General features: G+C 43.7%; 1 long non-coding RNA gene across 4 annotated transcripts in view; it reads left to right on the top strand.

Annotated features, from left to right (window-relative positions):
* The first annotated feature begins 1379 nt into the window (after positions 1–1379).
* Positions 1380–12693, top strand: part of LOC138809497 (uncharacterized) — a 208163-nt gene continuing 196849 nt past the window's right edge. For 3 of the 4 annotated variants that reach the window (XR_011366874.1, XR_011366875.1, XR_011366876.1), the window contains exons 1-2: positions 1409–1512; positions 3200–3292. This is a non-coding gene — a long non-coding RNA (uncharacterized lncRNA). Of the gene's footprint in view, positions 1513–3199; positions 3293–12693 lie in introns of all 4 variants that reach the window. The other variant, XR_011366877.1, reaches the window with a different exon arrangement.

Here is a 12693-nt window from a genome sequence, read left to right as displayed (position 1 = left end):
TTAGAGCATATAGTACTTAGATAGCTCAAAGACCCTTGGGCATTCAGAGGGCTGAAAGGTCCCATGGTCCCTCTTGTCCTGAGTCATGGGTGACTAGACTCGTTGGATTTGGGCATTCCTCCTGTCAGCCCTAGTGTTAGAAAAAAGCATGGTATACCTCTGCAGCTCTGGGTGAATGAGGATGGGGGAGAAAAGGCACAGTGAGAGAATGACTCTGCATACTAAGCCTTGCTGGACCACGGAGGGCCCACCTGCCTTCCGCCACACAGAGGCCAAAGCCTCCGAGAGTCATTTCAGGTGCTAGACACTAGACAGGTAAAGCCCTGGGTCATGAGAGACATGTGCCAGATACATAAAGCAAAACTGATGGGGTAAAAACTGAGGGGGCGGGGAAGAGTAATTCAGCAGGAGGCCCAGATGCAGCACACATTTGACCTCTAGTCATCCCATCTCCAGCTTCTGGCCTTATCGTGTAAGACATGTCCTCTCTTTGAAACTATGGGTATTCACAGCATGCTCTCCCCTCTCTCCCTTGCCAGGGTGCTCAGGATTGTGGAAGGTCACACTGGCATCCTCTCAGGTTGTACCCCTGTTGGTGTCACTTCCGGGAGATGGAAGCTAGCATCAAGACAGTCTCTTTGTGAGTCCTTTCCCTGCCCCAGTGTCTGGGAGACAAACTCTGCTGAACAACTCAGAATTTACAGTTTAACAGACAGGCGCAGAGTGCTGGAACTATGTGTTGGGGACAAGAAGTAGAGTGGATGATGTCCTTCTTTTCTGGAATGGATCGTTGATGATGGGAATAAAATAATAAACTAAGATGAAATAAATCCATGCATGTGGTGATTAAGTCTGTGACATCAACTGAAGCAGAGCCTGCTGAGGTTGGATATGCAAGGTGAATGGGTTTTCTGGATAGGAGAATGGGCCAGGCCAGTGTGGGGTCCTGTGGGGCCATGAGTGTTCGCTAGCTGAGCCCTTCATTCAGGGAAAGACCCAGCACATCAAAGACATTTGACATTTCCAGCGTGTTTTTACAGATGTGTTTGGTGGTGCTGAAGATGAAAACCAGGGCCTCACCAATGTGAAGCAAGCCCTCTGCCACTGAGCCACTCCCTAATGCACTTTATCATCCGGATTTCAAACTCCATGTGAAATGTGAAGCAAGCCCTCTGCCACTGAGCCACTCCCTAATGTACTTTATCATCCAGGATTTCAAACTCCATGTGAAAAAGGCAGAGAAAGTGACAGATACTATCTTGAAAGATGAGGACACTGAATCCAAGAACACATGACTCAAGTCCTCTGTGGTCCTTGTGTATCTCCCCAAAGCACACACAACCAGGGTCTCAGAATGTCTATGAAGGCAGGCGGTTAACTGAAAAGAACCTTCAGGTTAGCGATATAACTCAGCTTAGACCCCATCTAAGGTAGGTCTCTTGCTAATACAAGCTCCCCTGTCATGGTGCAGTCTGTGCTGCCTGAAAAGAACCCCTGGGAGTGAGTGACCTGGTAAGAGCACGTGGTTTGGTCTGGAGAGGGTTTGGGAGCTTATAACTCTCCTATTCAGAGTAGAATCCTTAGTTAGAGAGAATAGGGAATGGGGTATGGTCTAGGAGGATGTGGTCTTGTCTAGAACTGGGCAGGTTATAGCTCCCGTTTCAGGAATAGGGTCTTTAGAGAGAATAATCACTGGGAAATGGTGGTCAGTTTGTGTGGGGGTGGGGTGGTGGGTGGTGGTGGTGGTGGGGTGGTGGTGGTGGTGGTGGTGGTGGTGGTGGTGGCGGCTTGGTCCTGTGTGGCTGCCCAGACTTCTTTCCATACCTCCTCAGCATTCTGCCATTTGTGATGAATGCCTTGCAGTCCTGCAGGCTTCCCAGGAGCACAGTCTCAATCCCAATGAACAGCACATAGTGAGATCCATGCCCTAGCCCTGACCTTGAGGACTGAGGTGGGAGGAGCTTACGAGGAAGGCCTTAGGCTTGTCTGAATGCTGCATTTATTGTACATTATGTAGCATAATGCTGCATTTATGGTGTGATCAACTCTGAATACTAAGAGGAGGGCTTCTTTAGAGAGTCACTTTGCTGGGGGAGGGGGAAGCCATGGGGCAGAGGGGAAACTCAGCAATATTTAATGGTGTAGTAATGCTCATATCTGAGTGTCAGATTCATGTGATAAAACTCTATCTCCATGGCCATAGTGTTAGGAGTCAGGTTTTGGTCAACTTTAGACCATGAAAATGGAGCCTACTGGAATGGAATTAAAGGCCTTGTGGAGCTTCTGGCTATTTGAGGACAACGAGAAGTTTCTATCTAGGATCCAGAGAGCAGGGCTCATGCCTTGATCTTGGACCTGCAGCCTATATTGTAAGCCGTCTATATCTGTTGGTAAAAAGCCACATGCTTAGGGTGTTTTGTTATAGCAACTGCAAGGGAGTAGACTTGTGATCTTTAGCACATAAAACATGACCATGCCACACGTTGGAATCATGATGTCTGGAATGGGAGGGATTTAAAGAACATCTATTATTAAAGTAATTTGATACTTTTTTGCAAAACTATCACCAGACTCAAATATACCATTAACACGACCCCTCTCTCCCCCAGCATGGGAATGTGCCACTGCATGAAATATTTCAATTCTTAAAATCTGCTTCTCAACAATAAATACAAAATAGGAAGGGACAAAGGAGCACACAGGAGTTTATGGCAGTGATGTTATTCCGAGTGATAGCTTGTTGTCTAATCTTTTTGAAGCTAGTTCCTACCAGAGATGAAGTATTAATATATGTACCACAGATCATAGCAGCAAGGAAATATCATTCTAGTTGCTTAGTCAGCCTGTAGACAAAGCCATTCAATTATCTAACTTCAAAGCCACTCAAGGAGTGCATTGAAGTAGCCAGTATTTAAGTAAGACAGACCAGTGAGTTATTCTTCCACTCTAAAAAGAGGACAGAACAAAAGCAAACCAGAAGATGTGAACAACCCTCAATGTGTATTTTTCCTCATATAAGCCTGGGTTTTCTGGCGGTTGGTTTTAGCACCAATATGCTGGTGTGGTAGAGTTCCCTTGTCACATGTCTCTTTGCTGCAGTGTGATATTCCAGCTACTTCAAAGAGGTTAGTGGCCAAGGGTCGCTCAAGACATTTTTGTTTTACTTTCAGTGGGTTTTGAATGTCTTGTGTTTTCCAAGTTTTCAGAAGTCCTTGGTGTCTTGTCTTGAAGAAATGGAGACATTGTGCACAGCTGACGAGGTGACCTGGAGGAAGGCTACTAAGGGACAGTGGTGAGTATCTGGATTATTATTCCATACAATGTATTGCTTTGGTTTCAGTGTTAATGCTTCTTATTTTTACTTCAAACTTGAAGGTGAGGACAGGGTCCTCCCATACACTGTTTTATAGGGGCTAAACCTAGGTCCAATTCCTGGGGACCCCTCCTATATGAAGAAGTGCACCTGGCAGTGGCTTTTCCCACATGAGGATGTTTAATGACAAAGCTTGGCTGTAGCACTTCTGAGTGTGTGGTCCTTTGGTTCTAATTGGTCTAGTAGAGTAACATCTCTGTGGCCCAGGGAGCTTCCACCTGAAGGCCAAGATCTTATGTGCTTGTTGAATAACTTTTCTCATGCATGAAGGTCTGTTGTCACTCTGAATAGAAAATGGCCAACTTATTGCTTGCAAGTAAGTTGGAATGGAGTCATTTAGCAAAAATCCTTGCCATTTCTGAGGTTTTATTTTTGTTTGGATGGGTCAGGCCTCAACTCACTTGGAAAGGTATAAACTCACAGTAACTCCATGTAATGTTATCAGTAGTATTTTGCTTTGAGAGAAATCCATTGCCATTCATCAAGGGGCTCTTCTTCTATGTACTTATGTTCTCTTCTGCAGAGGTTTTCTTTCCTCTGTCTTCTTTACAAGCAAATGAGAGACATCGTTGAGGGGCCTGTTTTATTGATTTTTGTAATGAATTGTTATAGTAATTGTTATAATGATTGTTATAATGAATAATTCTGTCAACGTGTTATGGCAATATTGCATTCTTCTAAGAGATTTCACTATAGGCTGGACTTGTGGCTTAGGCCAATGTATATGTCCATGATAACTTTGTTTTCACTTTCAAATCTTTTCCCATTTTGGGGAACAGATTTTGCTATTTTCGGCCGGTTGTGGGGTTTGAACTCTGAGTCTGAGCTCTGTCCCTCCATTCTTCAGCTCAAGGCGAGCATTCTACCACTTAAGCCACAGTGCCATTTCCATTTTTCTGAGTGGTTTATTGGAGATAGGAATCTTACAGAAATTCCTTCTCAGGCTGGCTTTGAACCATGATGCTCAGATCTTAGCCTCCTGAGTAGCTAGGATTACAGGTGTGAACCACCGGTGCCCAGCTTTCCATCATCTTTTAGTATAGGTTTTGAAAATAGTCATAGAAAAATTTAATTCTCATTGTCTCCCAATGTTTTCCTATTTCTTTTAATATTTTAAAAAATCTGACATATGGGGCTGGGAAGGTGACTCAGTGGTAGAGCGCTTGCCTTGCATGCATGAGGCCCTAGGTTCAATTCCTCAGCACCACATAAGCAGAAAAAAAAAGCCAGAAATGGCACTGTGGCTCAAGTGGTAGAGCGCTAGCCTTGAGCTGAAGAGCTGAGGGACAGCGCCCAGGCCCAGAGTTCAGGCTCCATGACCAGACCACCCCCCCCCAAAAAAGCTGACATATGTAATGTATAAGTGCTATTTAAATAACAGTAGTGAATGCAGCAGACACTCACTAAACACTATGTTCAAAATGAACTACACAATTTGTAGGGGGGAATGGGAGGGAAAACTGAGAGAGTGTGACAGAAGAGGTGACACTGTCCAAAATAAAATATACTTGTTGTCTGACTTATAGAACTGTAACCCCTCTGCACATTGCCTTTATAATAACAATAAAAAAGGGGGCTGGGAAGGTAGCTCAGTGGTAGAGCGCTTGCCTTACATGCCTGAGGCCCTGGGTTCGATTCCTCAGCACCACATAAGCAGAAAAAAAGCCGGAAGTGGTGCTATGGCTCAAGTGGTAGAGCGCTAGCCTTGAGCTGAAGAGCTGAGGGACAGCACCCAGGCCCAGAGTTCAGGCCCCACGACCGGACCCCAAAAAAAATAACAATAAAAATGAAATAAAAATAATAAATAGCACTTGCTATTCAGAAAGCTGAAATCTGAGGCTCATGATTCAAAGCCAGCCCAAACAGATAAATCTACTAGACTCTTCTCACCAATTAACCAGCAAAATTTCCCATAGTAAAGCTGTGACTCAAATGGTAAAATGCCAGCCTTGAGCAGAAAAATCCAAAGTAAGATCACATGGCCCTGAGATCAAGTCCTAGTATTGGCATTAAGAGGGGGAGAAAAAACACCTCATGCCTATAATCCTAGCTACTTAGGAGGCTGAGATCTGAAAATCATGATTTGAAGCCAGCCCAGGTAGGAAAGTCTATGAGATTCTTATTTCCAATTAATCACAAAAAAGTAGACATAGAGCTGAGGCTAAAGGGGTAAAGCACTAGCCTTGAGTGAAAAAGCTCAGGGACATGTCCAGTTCCTGAGTTCAAGACTGGAAAAAACAACAACAAACTTTGCTTGTTTTTAAACTCTCCTAAAATGTAACTTCCCCATTGTAGTATTTTCAATGTTTTGTTTTGCCATAGAAAGCTAGAATTTTAAACTTAATTAGATTTTACATCCTCCATGAGATGCCAAGCCAAGCAATTATTAGAGGTTGCTTTGTTAGCAGGGAACCAGAACATAAGAGTTAAAAGTTAATAAGTGCTAAGTATGGTAGTTCACATCTGTAATCTCAGAACTCAAAGGCTTAAGCAGGAGTTAGTGTTCAAGACAGCGTGGACTACTTAGTAAGATCTTGTCTTTAAAATTGGGGGGTTGGGGGGTGGGGGAGCACTACCAGTCTCCACTCTAGGTCTTAAGGGAAAGCAAAATTTGAAGTTTCACCGGGGCTTTTCATGCAGAAGGAAGCTGGAGTAGTCCCTATTATACCTCTGGAACCTTTTTGTCTGGGCCCACGTGCCTGACTGGCTTTTTGATGTCGTTAGAACGATTTTGTTAGAACTTTTAAAATATGCAACGTAGAGACTGACAAGTCTTAGAGGCAATAAGATCATACAATTAAAAATGAATTCGGTATCTACAAAATTAGCAGTAGATTGAGCTTGATTTAAACAGTATTACTAGGAAGAAACTGTAAATACAGGTGATGTTTTGCATGGACTGCAGTGGCCTATACATTGTTGTGGAGTCTATCGCCCTCTTGTGTTCACTGTGACCAAGCACGACTGACTCCAGGATCTGCCGAGGTGTATTTGAAAATGTGTCTTTTCCTGGATGGGAAGTATCAGAATTTGGCTACTAGCTCTTATGCCCCAAAGCTATATGTACACCCATACAGTGCCTGGAAAAGGAGAGCAAAGCTTAAATTTCTTCAGATCATTATTTTCCCTTCCATTCTCCTCTCTCCAACACTGTTCTTATTTTCTTCCCTTGAAGCCCCCAAATCTTTTTTTTTTTTTTTTTTTTTTTGGTCGGCCGTGGGGCTTGAACTCTGGGCCTGGGCGCTGTCCCTCAGCTCTTCAGCTCAAGGCAAGCGCTCTACCACTTGAGCTACAGCGCCACTTCCGGTTTTCTGGTGGTTTATTGGAGATAGGAGTCTCACGGTCTCTCCTGCCCGGGCTGGCTTTGAACCGCGATCCTCAGATCTCAGCCTCCTGAGTAGCTAGGATTACAGGCGTGAGCCACCAGCGCCCGGCTAAGCCCCCAAATCTTATCTGCTCCAGTAACGTGCTGCTAAGGTATGTAAATTTAAATTAGCTTTTCAGTCTTCCAAGAGGTACTTTTATATATTAAGCAGAGAACCCAAGTAGTTGCATCAAATAAGTAAGGGGCAGGCGGAGTTGGAAAGGGTGAGCAAGGAGAGGGGAAAGTGAGGAGTTGGTTTTACCCTTCTATGATACCCCAAATGATACATCGCATACTCCAAGAGCCTGTAAAAAGACTCCACATAGGCGGGTACAAGGGGGAAGTTGCTGATAACCTTGGCTTGAAGACTTCCTTTCTGTAATCACCAGAAATGCAGACATGGGTAACTATTTAGACCTGCAAAGCTCTAATATTTTATTTTATTTATTTATTTTTTTGGTCCGGTTGTGGGGCCTGAACTCTGGGCCTGGGCGCTGTCCCTCAGCTCTTCAGCTCAAGGCTAGCGCTCTACCACTTGAGCCACAGCGCCACTTCCGGCTTTTTTTCTTATGTGGTGCTGAGGAATCGAACCCAGGGCCTCAGGCATGCAAGGCAAGCGCTCTACCACTGAGCCACCTTCCCAGCCCTCTAATATTTTAATCTACGGAATAGAATTCATATCTACTAAGCTGGGTGCTGGTGGTTCATGCCTGTAATCCTAGCTACTCAGGAGGCTGAGATCTGAGGATCAGGTTCAAAGCCAGCCAAGGCAGGAAAGTTCCTGAGACTCTTATCTCCAATAAACCACCAGAAAACCAGAAGTGGTGCTGTGGCTCAAGTGGTAGAGAGCTAGCCTTGAGCTGAAGAGCTGAGGGACAGCGCCCAGGCCCAGAGTTCAAGCCCCATGACCGATCCAAAAAAAAAAAAAAAGAACTCATATCTACTTCAGAAGGCTGGTAAGAGAACTAAATGAGAGAGTTATGTAAAGTATTAAGAGCCTTTAGAATGTTTATTTAAAATTCATATGGATTGTGTGTATATGTGTGTGTGTGTGTTTGCGTCTGTTTGCATACAGGTGTGCATGCCCGTAGTGGGGTTTGAACGCAGGGCCTTAAACTCTTGCTTGGCTTTTTTGCTCTAGCACCCTTTCAAGTGAGTCACATCTCCACTTCTGTTTCTTTATGCTGGTTATTTGGAGGTCACAGTCTCATAGATTCCTATCTGGGCTGGCTTTGAACTATGATCCTCACATCTCAGCTTCTTGAGTAGCAAGGACTACAGGTATGAGCCACAAGTGCTTGGCAGTTGATATGGATTCTTTTAGGAAGAAATCAGAACAAATATGCAAAGGCAAATCAAGGCGATGTGAAAATAATTATTACTGTGAAGTTACCATACTGGGTGATTCTAAGAGAAGAGAGAAAGTACTGTTCTGGTAGAGGGTCATTGACAAAGAGTCACAGTTTTAGACTCCATTAGGAAGAAAAACCTCTAAAACAGATTTTTTAGTTAGAGACAGTAAACTCACTGTGAAGAGAGAGATTCCATAATCTCAGTGAGAAGGTTAGCTATTCATCATTTACACCTTGCTCAGTAGTAAATCCCAAGCAAATATCCAGGATCTACTAACCAGTAAGTAAACCACCAATTAGGGTAGAAATGGGGAAGCTGGAGACGTGTAAAGTGACTTTGCTATTAAAAAAAAAATGGTTCCTAGCCAGGCACAGGCAGCTCATGCCTGTAATTCTAGCCGTTCAGGAGGCTGAGATCTAAAGATCCCAGTTTGAAGTCAGCCCATGGAAAGTCTTTAAAACTCTTTTTTTTTTAAATTTTATTTTATTTGTGAACATACTGTAGAGAGGGGTTACAATTACATGGGCAGGATAATGCATACATTTCTTACCAAGCATTGCAGCCTCCTCCTTTGTTTACCCTTCACATCCCTTCCCAGCCTCCCCCCTCCCCCATCTTTAAGACTCTTATCTCTAATGAACCACCAAAAGGTCAGAAATGGAGCTGTGTGGCTCAGAGCACCAGCCTTGAATAAAAATGCTTAGAGACATCACTTAGGCCCTCAGTTCAAGCCCCAGCATGGGCGCGCACGTGCGCGCGCATACACACACACACACACACACACACACACATCTTAATTTCTATTGTAAGAACTAACAAGGTCGACAGTTATTGAGTGGGGAAGGATCAGCTAGTCAATAACAATGGTAGAGAAGCCATAAAAGAATTGAAGACCAAAAGAAGAGTCAGGTTAATGGCAGTATAGTAGATTGGAGACCCAAAAACTTCTGTAAACCTGGGCAGGCCTGTTAATCTGGCTGAATGGAGCTATTTTCAGGAGTCTTTTTGGTAACAATGTTTTTCTTTCTTTCTTTCTTTTCATTTTTTCTTTTTTTGTCAGTCATGGGACCTGAACTCTGGGCCTGGGCACTGTACCTCAGTTCTTCAGCTCAAGGCTAGTGCTCTACCACTAGTGGTTCTACCCAGAACCACTTCTGGCTTTTTCTGCTTACGTGGTGCTGAGGAATCGAACCCAGGGCCTCACTCATGCGAAGCAAGCACTCTACCACGGAGCCACCTTCCCAGCCCCAAGACTTCAATTCTTGAGGGAGTCTATGAATTCCAGTTCATGTAATCAAATAAGATTAACTGCAGCCTGCAAACTAAAAATTCAGGAGGGCTGAGAATGTGGCTTAGTGGTAGAATGCTTGCTTAATATGCATGAAGCCCTGGATTCAATTCCTCGGTACCACATAAACAGAAAAAGCCAGAAGCAGTGCTGTGGCTCAAGTGGTAGAGCACTAGCCTTGAGCAAATAAAGCTCAGGCACAGTGCCCAGGCCCTGAGTTCAAGCTCCAGGACTAGGAAAGAAAAATCAGGAGATGACTGTACCTGACTGTACCACCACAGAGCTTAAATTGTAATTGGGACTCTTGAGTAGCTCATGCTTGTAATCTTCACTACTCAGGAGGCTGAGATCTAAGGATTGAGGTTCAAAGCCAGCCTGGGCAGGAAAGTCTGTGAGACTCTTATCTCCAATAAACCACCAGAAAACCAGAAGTGGCACTGTGGCTCAAGTGGTAGAATGCTAGCCTTGAGCTGAAGAACTGAGGGACAGTGCCCAGGCCCAGAGTTCAAGCCTCACTACCGACAAAACAATAAAACAACAAAAAAATGTAATTGGGAAGACCATGCATGTTAATTCATGGAATATTTATTATTTTCCTTCCTTCCTTCCTTCCTTCCTTCCTTCCTTCCTTCCTTCCTTCCTTTCTTCCTTCCTTCCTTCCTTCCTTCCTTCCTTCCTTCCTTCCTTCCTTGCTTTCTTGCTTTCATCATGGGGCTTGAACTCTGGGTCTGGGCACTGTCCCTGAGCTCTTCAGCTCAAGGTTAGTGCTCTACCACTTTGAGCCACAGTGCCACTTCTGGTTTTCTAATGTTTTATTGGAGATAGAGTCTCAGAGACTTTCCTGCTCAGGCTGGCTTTGAACCATGATCCTCACATCTCAGCCTCCTGAGTAGCTAGGATTACAGGCATGAGCCACTGGTGCTCTTAATTTCTTACTTCAGCATACTGACTATGAGGGCCACAGAGGTAAATAGAACACAAGCTGTGTCCTCCAGGGATTCAGACTGGGGGAGAGGTGGGGACAAAAGATTGTAGATGTTTCTGGAATCCACAGTAACTACTTCCTATGACCGCACAAAGAACATAGCCCAGCATTTCCAACTATGTAGAAGAAACCCAGTTAATATAATTCATGGCTTCTCCCTATTCCCTTACTTTCTCTGTAAATTTAGGAAAAATTTAAATGGGCATGTGTGAAGTAAATCTTTTTTTTTTCCTTTTTAGAGTTAAGAGACAACCGTAACTCTGTCTAGCTGTGTTAGCCTGCTTTCTGTCACTGTAACAAAACACCTGAGGTTAATCTACTTAAAACAAGGAAAGATTTATTTTAGCACATGGTTTCAAAGAACTAAGGTTCCAGCCTACATTCTTGGCTCTGTTGATTCTGGTCCTGTGCTGCACAGCAGCAGAATCATATGGCAATAACTACGCATCTCATGGTGTTGGGGAAAGGAAGGGACCTGGACCAGTTACATGTAGTCCTCAACAGCATGTCCTCGGGGGTCTACATCTCCCAGTCAGCCCCCACCCACCCAATGTTTCCACAGTCCCCCAAAACAGCACCACCAGCTGAGGGTAAGCGTTCAACATATGAGCCTGTGGGTTTCATATTCAAACCATAATAGATTTGGCAGTTACTTAGACCTTCTTGGCAAATCAATTGAGAAACCAAGAATCTCTTTGCTGTCCTTTCTTAGATATAACAAGCGACTTAAGGCCTCCAATATGCTTTGTGTTTTCTTAGCCACAGACTAGTTCTGAAGCATAATATTTGCATGTGTTTATAGGGTACCATGTGTTCTTTGGAAGTATGTATACATTTTGGCAAGATTAAAGGAAGCTGAATAACATCACCTCACCTGCTTGTCACTTTTTCATGATGAAAATATTTCAGCTGGGTGCCGGAGGCTCACACCTGTAATCCTAGCTACTCAGGAGGCTGAGATCTGAGGATCATGGTTCCAAGCCAGCCTGGGCAGGAAAGTCTGTGAGAGTCTTATCTCCAATAAACCACTAGAAAACCAGAAATGGCACTGTGGCTCAAGTGGTAGAATGCTAGCTTTGAGCTGAAGAGCTCAGGGACAGTGCCCAGGCCCTGAATTCAAGCCCCATGACAGACAAAAATAAAACATAAAATAAATTAAAAAATTCAAATCTCCTTTCAGTAATTTTGAAATACAGATTTTCATAAACTATAGTCATCCAGCACTGAAGCCTTCCCATGCTCACTCAGCCTTTTTACTCAAGGCTGGCACTCTACCACTTGAGCCGCACCTCCACTTCTGGCTTTTTACTGGTTAGAGATGAAAGTATGGCAGATTTGTATGTTTTGGTTGGCTTCACTCCACAATTCTGAGATCTCAGCAGCTATATTATAGGCATGAGCCATATAATGAGTGCGCATTTCAACTTTCTATGCAATAAACCTCTACATTTTTGCATGCTTTGGCCAAAGCAATCCTCATCACTGTCAGCTTCGGTAACAAGAGTTATACTTCCTTTTTTTCTAAGTTCAACCAGTTTTGATTTTACATATAAATAAGGCTGAGCAATTTTCATGTTTCTGTGTCTTTTACTTAACACACAGTCCTGTAGATCTGTCACAAAAAAAAAACAAATCAAAACAATTTTCTTCTTTTTAAAGGCTGTATAATATTCTATTACATATATATCTGTTGATGGAAGTCATATTCTTAAATTTTATTATCAGTTTCAAAAAATGTCTGTGTAAACTGGGGACCGGTGGCTCACACCTGTAATCCTAGCTACTCAGGCGGCTGAGATCTGAGGATCTCGGTTCAAAGCCAGCCTGGGCAGAAAAGTCCATGAGCCTCTTATCTCCAATTAGCCACCAGAAAACCAGAAGTGGTGCTGTGGTTCAAGCAGTAGAGCGCTCGCCTTGAAGAGGGCAGTGCCCAAGCCCAGAGTTCAAGCCCCACGACTGACCAAAAAAAAAAACGTCCGTGTTGTCATTACATTTTAGCCGTTCTGTCAAGGTGACAGATCACTCCGAAACTTGTACTTTCTCACAGGAGGACCCATTGACAGTTGTGATAACTAGCCAGGGTTTGAAATTGATTGTGGCATCAGATTCTGAGAATGAAGAGTCAGGAAGTTCAGAGCTAGAAAGCTCTGACTTTGCATCTTAATTCTACAACTAACTAATGAATAATTTCCTTTATTCTTTGGCATCCTTTACCTAATAAAGTGAGTTTCTGTTAGTCTTGTAGTGAAGCCCAGATTGGAGTCTGAGACTCACCTCAGTTTCCCAGACTCTGTTGGTTCCCTAGAGTTTAAGAGTGGAGTTGGATCACC

This window comes from Dipodomys merriami, unplaced genomic scaffold (assembly GCF_024711535.1).
Source record: "Dipodomys merriami isolate MVZ:Mamm:240054 unplaced genomic scaffold, mDipMer1.0.p SCAF_5, whole genome shotgun sequence".
Classification (NCBI taxonomy): domain Eukaryota; kingdom Metazoa; phylum Chordata; class Mammalia; order Rodentia; family Heteromyidae; genus Dipodomys; species Dipodomys merriami.
The sequence above is the reverse complement of the archived record's forward strand: the minus strand, read 5'-3'. Positions and strand labels throughout refer to the sequence as shown.